A 10,957-nucleotide genomic window follows, 5' to 3' on the forward strand; every position below is an offset into this window, starting at 1 on the left:
AGAGACTAAGCAAAGATATCACCACCACATGGAATCCTGTGATGTCCTGCTGGACCTTCTTCATCTTGCTCTGCTTGCTGGTGGGGGTTCCTGTGTTCTTGTGGAGGTACCACTTTTCCACAGTCCAAGTCCTTGTTATCCATAAGGCATGGGTGCTGTTCCCACCTGGCATGGGATGGCACTTGTGTAAGATACTTCCTTTCTCACAGTTTGCCTTGGTGGGAGCTTTTGTGGAGAAGGTTACCTAGATTTCCCTCACCGGGCCTGGCATCTTCCTGTTGTTGCTGTCAGTGCTTTCCTCACAGTTTGCCCAGCAGAATTTTGTCCAGTGTGTTAATTCTAAACTTTCACCTCTGGTTAAGTCTGGTATTACTGCCTTCCTTGTTGCCATCTGTGCTTATTCTAAGGTCCTGTTGCAGTGGTTTCCCTTGTGGGAACTTTCTTGTTTGACAGTGTTTGAGACTGTTCATTGTGCTTCTTGAAGTCCTCACACTATCTTAATACAATATCAAAAAGATGAACTTCTGAGAAAAATAGCTGCTGCATTTCACAGGTCAATCTAGTATGTTCACCATCTCAACCAGTAACTGGTGACTTCCCAGTGAGGTCAGTCTGGAGCTGGGATGTGACTGTGAGAGCTGTACCTTAAAGCAGTTTGGGCTCTTAGGCAGAGTGAGACAGGAACTGCTGACCTGTAGCTGCAGCATTTGGTTAACTCTCCATCTCTCCTTCAACCTTATTGTATTCTGAGCATAATTAATATTCTTGGTTTGAGCACATAATAAACCCTGTTTTAGCACAGTTAATGCTTTCAACCTTTGTTATCTTTCAGAATTATCTTGTACCATCAGGATTAAAATAATCTGAGTGTTCCTACTGTCTTTGCCTAGCCACAGCAGGTAACTGGTTAGGAAGACATAACCATATGTAACAGCCAGCCTAGGGGAGAGTCAGCATTTGGCACTTCAGCTGTGTTTCATTTGAGAAATGATTGTGCAGCCTGAACCATCAGTGCACAACTCTCTGTGGGGATTTACAAAGCCTGATGATTTGTTCCTGGCTTCAACAACATTTAGAGCAATGTTTGTGGCCAGCTGATATTACATACCTTCAGATTAACTGGTCTTTCTTAATCCACAAAGATTCAGTAAAGTGCACTGAATAAAATGTGCAGATTGCTTAGGAAACTAGACAATCTAGTATAGATTATATATAATCTAGACAAACTAGACAAAACTAGTATATTAGCTAGGAAAAGCTGCTTTATTGTCTCAAAGTTATGTCCACAGAGGCATGCCACTTCCAGGAGAATCATACCATACCATACACTGGCTGGTCTCACTACTAGGAGGAAATAATACCTAAAATTTGAAATAATATTTGTTTGTATTGATGCATTTTGAAAGACAATTTTTTTCCCTGAAATAACCTTGCTGTTTCTACAGTTGCTAGTGAGAGCTGGACTGTGGCCATGCACAATTTGATGTGGAGTGCTGCAGGACTAGTGCATTAAATGCTACTTGAGCATTTCTCCTTTGATAAATGCAGTAAGAAGGAGTGGCTGCCATAGTTGTGCCATGCAAAAGGACCATTCCAAATAATTAAAAAGTCAGATGAGCTGCTTCTAAAGATGCCCAACAGGTAAGATTGAAAGGTTGTGAAGCCTTATGATTAGATAATTTCCAAAGCTGCAATTTGCCTAAAGACAAATTTTACTTACCTAACTCTCAGATTATGTGACCATTAGAATCCAAAATTTCTGAATGACATACAGGGGGCAACCAGACCCCTGAAGTCCCCAAGCCTGGGAAGAGAGAGAGACACCTAAGCTCTGCTGTGGTTCACAGATAAGGGAGAGGACACAAACTCTACCAAAGGCTCCAAAATTACCCCAGTCCTCAGTGAAGATTCAGGAAAGAAATGCAACATGTGACATCACCAGCCCTTCCCTTTTTCACAGTAACCTCATGGTTAGAGACTCTTTGTTAGGTAAATGTCCATGCAATACAGATCTTGTAGGTGTTGATTTAAGTGTAGCTCACTAAGTTACTGCAGTGCAGCTCCTTCTTTGCCAACTTCTGCTCTGGTGGGCCTTCTGCCAAGCCAGAAGGAGCATTCTCCTAAAAGGGACATCTGTAGACTTAAAGATAACTCAGCTAGCAATTCTAATCACACTGAGATGCAGAATCTGTATCTAAATTGTTATAGGAAACTTGGGCTTCTGCTGATACTCCCATTTTTCAGATAGTGGGATGTTCATCACATTTTTAGGCCTTGCTGTAGCCCAAACATAGTATTTTGCTTCATGTAATTGAAGTTAAAATCTAACAGCTATTTGTCATTGGCCAGAATATTTAAACATGCAGTCACTGCTTGAGATCAATTATAATTTAGATTATTGTAGTAATTCTTGATTTTTAATCTCTGTCTGACATTTAAGCACCTGTGTAATACTACTGCTACCACTACTACTACTACTACTAATAAATCAAATTAATTAATTCAAATGGTACAATAATTAGAGGTACAATAAAGCTATAAGTAGTCTGCCTGAAGATTTTTCCACCTCATAGATAATTAACATTGATGCTGAATTATGTTTTGGCCCTGTCTCTAACCTTTAAGGAACACTACCACAAAGCACTAGTCACAGGAACACAAGGAATAAATCATAAGCTCCTCTGCACCTTTTCTTTCCAAGCCTGTGGGAACATACATGAAGCCATTCCTTTTCTCTCTCTCAGGTCAGGTTTAGGCTATAGAAATCCCTGCTCATTTGATGACTACAACAACTCCTGCTTAATAAATCTCTCCATGTCAGGCTGCTTCCTTCCAGATAGACAGCCACCATTCCAAGAGGACCAGTTTTCCTTCTGTGTAAGGATAACCAGGTAGGGCAGGTAAATCACACCTCCATCCCCTCCTCCTTTTCTCCCTTTGCTGTTTTTCTCCTCATTCAGTCCCAACCATCCAGTCCCAACCCATCCTGCCTCTTTGCTGCAGCTTTTCTGTAATAACTGAGGAACTCCCAAACAAATCAACACATCTGCTCTTTCTGTTCACTTGGGACTCCTGCACAGAATGCAAATTTGCCAGCAACAGTCAGTAGCTAAGCTACAGTCTAGCTACCAGCATTATTTCCACCAAATAAATATTCAGTGTTCGCAAATTTTAAAATACAAACCATTGAGGGACTAGAACCAGGGGCCAGCTCAATCATCTGATGGCCTGGTGCATACAGACCACAGTAACATATACTGCCTTATTTGCTCTTTTTTGGCTTCATGTTAGAATTCTGCCTTCTTGCTGTTCAAGCTTCAACAAAATACAGGACAGGAGGAGTTCCTTTTGCCAAGATCCCTTTTTTTTCTCAGCATAATGCCCCATTCACAACACTACGAAGTTTTTTGCCTCTCTTATTGAAGTTTTTCATTCCTCACGAACACATACATTAGTCCAAGGATGAAAGCAGCCTTAGCAGTGGTTACATTTGCTCACACACAGAAACAGCAGGTGCTCCTCTCTACCTAGTAACACTGGAACAGCAGCTGGAGCAGCAGCACAGACACCTCCTCCCCTGCAAAGCTGGAGGCCACTGCCACCACTCCTCCCACCTTCATTGGAACAGGGAGCAGGAATGCACAGAAGAAAAAGGTGGAGATTTGCAATACTTGGCTGATGATACACCCTGTTGGGACTGACTTTTAAGCTGATCCTCAGGAGTTCTGGCTGGCCTCTTCCATCCCACTGCTCCCTCCTGCTAAGCTCCCAGTTAGTCAGGGGAGGAGTTTTCAGTGAGTGACTGCATCACACCACACAGCCACACCAGGAATTGTGTTTAGCTTTTCTGCAGTTGCACAAAGTCTGCCTTTCTCAGATCAATGGGTAACCAAATCTGTGGCTGTGTCTGCCACAACTCTATGTGCACTGAGCACAAGGGGCTGGCAGTTTATCACTGCAAACAGCCCTCATATCTTTCCTGCCCTGACAAGAGGGCCCCATGATTTTCCTTACATTTAGATTTTCTCTGAACTTCAAAGAGAAGATATTATCAGTTATAACAGTGTTCAAGTACCAGAGGACCCTTGAGAGAGGCCAGCGTCCTCATGTGATAAGGAGAGCTAGCAGTGCCACACAGGCACTCTGTGCTGCCTCTGAACCAGCTACTGATATTTTGGGTGCATCTGCAACATGTTGGGGCAAACACTCCCCAAGGGGTAATGGCTTCATAGTCTGAAAGACAGCAGATTTAGACTAGATATTAGGAAGGAACTCTTTACTGTGAGGGTGGCGAGGCACTGGAACAGGTTTCCCAGAGAAGGTGTGGATCACTGGAAGTGTTTAAGGCCTGATTGAATGGGACTGGAGCAATCTGGTCAAGTGGAAGGTGTCCCTGCCCTGTGGGGATGGAACTGGAGGATCTTTAAGGTCCCTTCCAATCCAAACTATTCATGACTCCATGATTTCATTCTGTGCCGCACCGAACACTCAGGGTGTTTAGTGATCCACTGCTCCAGGCCCTAAATTTATCTGCAGTATTTATTAATCAGGGTGAGGACAATGAGCAGGGATTTACCAGCTCCAGTGGGCTGGAGCAAAGGGGTCCCACTAGGTGGCAATCCAGCCCTCGGCAAGGCTGCGGCGGCAGCGCCGGTGCCACCAGCCGTGCTCAGGCTGACACAGGCCACCGCCGTGTCCTTGCTGTGCCCCGACTTCTCATTCTGGCAGGAATCAAAGCTGTATTATTGTTTGCTCTAATTGTGTGATTTACCTCATGAATTTTCGTTGATATGACAATTAAAAGCTATTAAAAATGGTATTTATTTATGTATTTATTTATTTTAGCTACATATATTCTGTCGGGAAAGGGGGAAGAAAGAAAGAAGCCTTTTTCTTTGTTTGGAATATTTGGCAGGGCTAAAGCACAACTGTCTGCTTTGGCTCCTTAAACCACACATCACATCTGTAAAAACATAGTGGCAAAAGGAGGAAAAAATAATCTGCCATGCTTTCCTGGTGGTTTCTATGAGGCTTTCATGTAAACAATACATTTTCATCAATTATGCATTTAGGTCACAGGAAGAGTTGGTTGAAGGAATTCTTTTGCCATTTCAATGTCGCTGTCAGGAAGAAAATATAGCCAAGCTGATGGAGCTAGAAGGAACACAGTTTTGTTCTGTCCTGATATTTTTCTTCTTCACTTTCTTTACCATCATTCCTATTTGCATAAGTATGTCCTTCAGCATAGCAATGTCTGTGTAGGGAATGCACAGAGGGCCTTTGAGCATGGAAAGGTCTCATTTTGCAATGGCTATTGTAAAACACGTTATTATTTATGTTGTTTACATAAAACAGCATTAGAGAATTGAGTAAAATGCCTTCCCTGTAAAACGTTTGGTCAGATCTGGAAAGCAGCATATGCTCCTTGGTAGTATTACCATATGTAACCTTTAGGCTTCTGTGCAATTTACAACCCCATGTTACCTCCTTAAATATTCTTTTAAAAGTATAATGAGAATTAAGTGCTGAGAAACAGGTTTCACAGCAGCTACCACACAGAACAGGCAGCAGCTGATATTAGCTAACAAAAAATGCCAGAGAAGGCCTTAAGGTCTTACTTCTTCCCTATACTGGTAATCACAGACTTCTCAGAGCACTCGCTTTCTTTTTTCTTGTGAAAAATGCCTGAGAACTTGTGGAAATGCTTCTGGTGCTGTGGTGCATCTTACATGTGCTTAGAAAGTTGAACAAGAAACAGAAAATCAAGGGTCTGGGCTTTTCACTGCTACACCTAAGGAGGCTGACTCCATCCTGCAAACCCTGGCAAAATTAACACATAAAGGCAGAAGGGAGAAGAGAGAGATTGCTGCAATTAGTAGGAGAAAATAGCTCTTCATTCCCACTCCTTCTCCCATCTCTCCTTATGTATTTTATTTACTTTTCTCAAATGTACAATGTATTACCAGCCTTGGGAACAGGGACAAAAAGGAAGTTTCCCACCTCGGAAGTAAATGCCACTGCAGCTAAGATTTCCTGAGCATACTGTGGCCAGCACCATGCATTCCTGTGGCCCAGCTTCAGCAGAAAAGGGAAAAGTCTGCTTTTCTCTCCATTCTTTCCTAACCTGAAAGTCAGGGCTCCAGAGTGAGGAGGATCATAGAGCCAGGTGATGCTTCTCCAGTGCATCACTTCTTCCTTGGTTTGACATTCAGCGGTGCCGGAGCACCAGCTCAGGCTGGGTGACAGAAAGCTGGCTTAGCTAAGACAGACCAAGTTGTCCCTTGTGCTGGAGGCTATGTCCATGAGCTGAGGGACTCAGAGCAAAGCACAAAATGCTTATTTAGAGATCTATAGATGGTCTGAAACATGGCTCCTTAACAGGAGTCAACTTGGGCTAGGAAGTGTGGGGAAAAGATTAGCTGGGAGTAAGTGCTGTGCCCACAGAGCAAGAATACCCTGGGACCAGGGCTGGTGTCTTGACCCAGCACAAATTGCCCTGTACTGCTTGTTTGGATCAGTGTATTTGGCAATGAGTAATTTGCTTCCTGCTGACTCTGAGCAATCCAAGAGGGGTGATGGAGAATTTGTGAAACATCGTTTGAAGATGTCAGGACCAAAGCTCCTTATTACAAAACAGGTACCTTTACAGCCCTGGTCTGAGGTGTTTCTCTGCTGAGAATGAAATACCAAGTATACCTCTTTAATCCAGAGCAATTTTTATTAATTTGTTTTCATTTTGGAAGTGAAGAGCTAAGCACTACTTCAAAGGTTAAGTTTAGCATATTTGTACTAAATATGCATAATCATTTCAGATATTTAAATTGATTCTCAAAATAGTCTTACCATTAAGAAGAAAACCTCCTAACTGCCTTAAAAGTAAAAAAAAAAAAAAGTTAAATTCTGCTATAATTAAAGTTACACATGCAAAATTAGCAGTTCTTCTATGTTTATGAAATAAATTAGTCCTCTGGGACAGAGAATTTGGAGGCAGGGCTCTTTCATGCTTTCCTCTTGGATGTGTCCTATTTTTCACAAGCACTTAAGAATGCATTTCCCAGTATGAATGTTACTTTGGCATTGGAAGGGCTGCCAAGGAAAGTGGTGGATGGACCACCCTTGAAGTGTTTCAGAAATGACTGGATGTGGCATTTAGTTCTATGGTTTAGTTGACATGGTGATGGTGCTCAAACATTGGACTCCATGATCTTGGAGGTCTTTTCCAATCTTAATTCTATGATTCTGGAGAAACCTCTAGGACTTTTATCTAAAGCCTCTGGTTCTGTTGCTTGCTGGATTTCTTCACTAAGTCGATAGTCAATACTGACCAGTAAGAATAAAAAATGCACACTAAAAGTTTTATCTGAGACCATCTGCTAATCCTGGTATTCTCCTGAGAATGACCCCTAAATCACTTCATTAGAAAGAAACACTGGCCTTTCCGAGAGTAAAAGTCTTCATTTCCTTTACTTTTCTTGCAAATACAATAAAGTGGGTCATGCTGAAGGAAAGAAAATCTTTTTGTGACATTTTTGTGAGGAAAAAGCACTCCAAAATATTGCAGTCTCCCCCCACCCAAGAATGTAGTTTTATTGCTTAGTCAAAAGCATAAGTCATTTCTACAGCCCCTCTTAACCCCTTGAAGGCACTTAGACTCAGATCTTTCAATTTCTTCCAAGGCTGTACTAAATTGTGGGAATGAAGTCTTGTCCTTTGTTAGAGTACTAAGCCATCCATTTACTTTGTAGGGCCTAAGATTTACAGCCTGTTTATGAAAGATAAGAAAAATCAGGCTTTGAAATTCCCACCGACAAAGTTTGCAGCAGTGGAAATATTAGCTTTTCTTTTTTACTTTTTCTTACTAGGAATTAATTCTGGTTTACTTTGCTCTAAATCCTGTTTACTTTCTGTTTTCCAGCATTGCTAACAGCCAGAAATTACCTTTCACCTAGAAATGTATTTTTTTCTATTTTTGTGCAACAGTATATATTAAAGCATGTTAAGTGCTTTTAAGCCATAGACTGGCAGGTACTATATAAATATTTATCTTTTTATGATTGCTTTAAGCAGAAGACTCAGAGGTATATAAAAGAAAAAAATAAAATAGCCTCACCTTCTGCCCTTAGTTTTCACATCTATTTCAGTTCAGGAAAAAAAAATCCCTTGCAGAAAGGAAATATTCAAACTGCCTTGCAGCACAAAACAAGGATAATTTCACTTCATGGTAAATTCCCACATTTGCACTCACAGATTATTTAATTTTGAAATGGCCTTTGAAACAGTTTATCCCCAAAAAATGTAACTGAAAGGGTTCATAATAAAACATCCTTTTTTATTATTTTCTTTGCAATAAATCTGTATTCTTTCTTGCTTTTATTGAAGGGCTGTTTATTCAGACTATGTGAGTTGGTGGGTTGATGGAAATGGGAAGGATGCCTGTCTTTGGGAAAAAAATCCATGTGACACTCAGCAGAATATGTGTTTTCTGGACTGTTCTTTTACTATTGTTCCAGGACCACTAAGGTTTACTTAAAAAACCAAAAGTTTCAGAGAGGCCAGGTGCCTTATATTATATGCTTGAGTGTTCCTTCCTGAGTTGCTTTTCCCATTAGAGATTTTTGTCCCATTCCCATTTGAGGTTTGTTTCCTGTTCCTTTTCATTTCACCTTAGCTTTTCATGCAATGACATCCAAATAGAAAGAGACAGTCATTGCCATGGTTTTCACTCTAAAACTGAACTTCCTGGCTTTTATGGCTCATAATCAATCCCATAATGTCCTGTGATTTCTATGTATGAGTGGCAAGAAGTAAAAGGGAGTTTATTTTGCCTGTATGCAGACAGGCCAACTTTCACACATTAGGAGTAGCAACTAATCACCGACAACATTTCCTAAAGTTTATGGTGCTGGCAGACAGCTGTTTTTGTTCCAATGTGATGGTTTCTTTGCAGACTCCTGCTGCCAGCAGTGTCTCAACCACTTTACTAGTGCTCCATGCACCACACATCCTGGACCACTGCCTTTAAAGCTCCTTTCTACTTTATACAAACAAAAGCAAACTAGTCTGCCAACAAATACTAAGGAGACAGACACATTGTTACTGCAGCCATATGCTCTGTGAAAGGGAAATTTCAGTTACCAACACCTAGAACGTAAAGAACAAAGTGATAGTATGGGGCATGAACCCCAGCTCCTTCAATAAATATTTTACCCTTATTTTTTGTTTTGATTTTTCCCCCTTTTAAATCTTGGCCCTTGGAAGGATGAAAATTCACTAAAACTACTACTCCTGATAAAAGAATTAAAAAAAAGGTTACCTATATTCACTGAAAGTTAACCAATGTTACTGTAAATGCATTTGTTCCACGTGTGTTGTAAATGTATAGAAGTGGGGCCTTGCCTAAGCAATGGTTGATAATATTTAACAGCCCTTTAGTATTTGACTTGATTAACATGGAGCTTAAGAGACTGAGGAAAGCATTCATTTGATCTCTGCAATGCTTTGTCTATAATCTCCCATCTGCAAACTTGTCCTGATGCTCCTTGTCTTCAAAGACTTCCAAAGCATGTCCTTGAAGCTGAGAACACACCCCACTGCTGACAGCCCAAGTGCCTGTCTTTAAACAGAGCTGGTGCTGGAAGATTGGCATCCTATGCTATGGATACTGTGAGGCTGAGCCCACAAACACCAGTCAGCCTGAAGGCAAAACCTTCTAGAAAATAAATAGGTGAAAACCTTCAGAAATTCAGCAGAACTCTGAACTGCAGTCAATTACTAAATACAGGAGAAGAAACAAGTGGATTTTCCCTTTATCAAATCATTAAACAATCATCTCCAACTAATGAGGTGTAAAACTGAACATTTGAAGTGGACTCACTTTCCTTCTCTCCCACTGATACAGACACATTTGCAATCATGTATATTTGTTCAGTACAGTCATGCTGGTTTTAACTTCCATCTAATTATTATTTATATGATAATAGTTTCTAGGAGCCCAGACACAGAGCAGAAGGCTGCTGTGCTAAATGTAGAATACTTGCAAAAAAATTTATTCAATCACAAAGATGACAGGAAATCCACCCAATAAATTCAGTGTTGGTATGGCAGTTGCTTCTAATTAATCTCCTATGAAAAAAATACAGTAGCAAGCATATTTTACTAAAAAAAAACAAACCCTCAATCTTAAATGTTGCATGATTTGTTGGAGAATCTAAATGCACGTTACATTTTAAAATTCATTGAAAATATTTATTTATTTTTTAGAAACCTTACAACCACAGGCTCAATAAGTAATGGGTGAAGGCATTACTTTATTTGTCTTTTATGTGAGCAATTGTGATTGCATGGAAAAAAAAAAGAACAAGTCCCAAATGCAGGAATTTGAGAGAAATTCTGTGGGTCCTCCATTACACAAGAGTTTGAACTTGTCAGTTATAATGGCTTTGTGTTACTTCTAAGGGACGTAGATTTAAAGAAACTGAAATAAATGAATAATGCTTCTTTTGGAAGGTACCTAATGCAAAAAAAGAAAACATTATCCCAAAAGACACCAAAAAGCACTTTTCTCAAGCAGGAAAGAGCTCCTTGGCTCTTGCAGAACTGCTGGAAAGGATTATCAGAAGCTACTTAACTAGACATCAAGGGATGTCCCTCCTCCAGGGAAGTTTAGATTGGACATTAGGAAAAAGTTTCTTCACAGAGAAGGTAAGCACCACATTGGACCAGTCTGCCCAGGGAAGTGATGGAATCACCATCCCTGGAAGTGTTCAAAAGGCATGTGGATGTGGCATCTGGGGGCACGGTTTAGTGGTGAACTTGGCAGTGCTGGATTAATGGTTGGACTCGATGATCTGAGAGGTCTTGTCCAACATAAATGATTCCATGATTCCTCAGGTGGTTTCTCCAGTGACTCAAAGGCACTGGCACAGCTCCTGCCATGCTCCTTTCCATGAGATCACTG

This window comes from Ammospiza caudacuta, chromosome 2 (assembly GCF_027887145.1).
Source record: "Ammospiza caudacuta isolate bAmmCau1 chromosome 2, bAmmCau1.pri, whole genome shotgun sequence".
NCBI lineage: Eukaryota > Metazoa > Chordata > Aves > Passeriformes > Passerellidae > Ammospiza > Ammospiza caudacuta.